Source organism: Myotis davidii, unplaced genomic scaffold, assembly GCF_000327345.1.
Source record: "Myotis davidii unplaced genomic scaffold, ASM32734v1 scaffold520, whole genome shotgun sequence".
NCBI lineage: Eukaryota > Metazoa > Chordata > Mammalia > Chiroptera > Vespertilionidae > Myotis > Myotis davidii.
Window position 1 is genome coordinate 414933 of NW_006292908.1, and position 521 is coordinate 415453.

A 521-nucleotide genomic window follows, 5' to 3' on the forward strand; every position below is an offset into this window, starting at 1 on the left:
ACACTGAAAAGGCTAGCAATATATATGCACCTATATATCTATACATATATACATAAATCAATATGGATTAATTTTTGTTGCACTTTATCGATTTGTATCATTAATTGTAAATAGCAATTAGAATAGCAAAACAAAATATGAAAACACCACAGTCTAAATCGTTCTTAGGGAAGCAGTAGAGTAGTAGAGTTTTTCCCCACTACAGAGAATTTTTTCCCTGCTCTCACTACTTATGTCAGAAGAACATACAGATTATGGTTTAATAAGTATCACTGACCTGAGCCATGGAGTTTTTATGTGGTAACTAGATCATCTCCAGAAGCACCTCTGTAAGTGTGTGTATTCAGCAACTGAAAAGCTGCTCTGTGCTGAGCGCTGGTCTTGGCTCTGAATACATAGGGAAGAAGGCAGGCATGATTTCTGTCTTCGTAGTACTTCTAATTCATGTCAAGACTTAGAATAAAACTCTGAAGATACATGTCTGAGATCCCACCAGAAATAATGTAAAGTATTTAGACCAT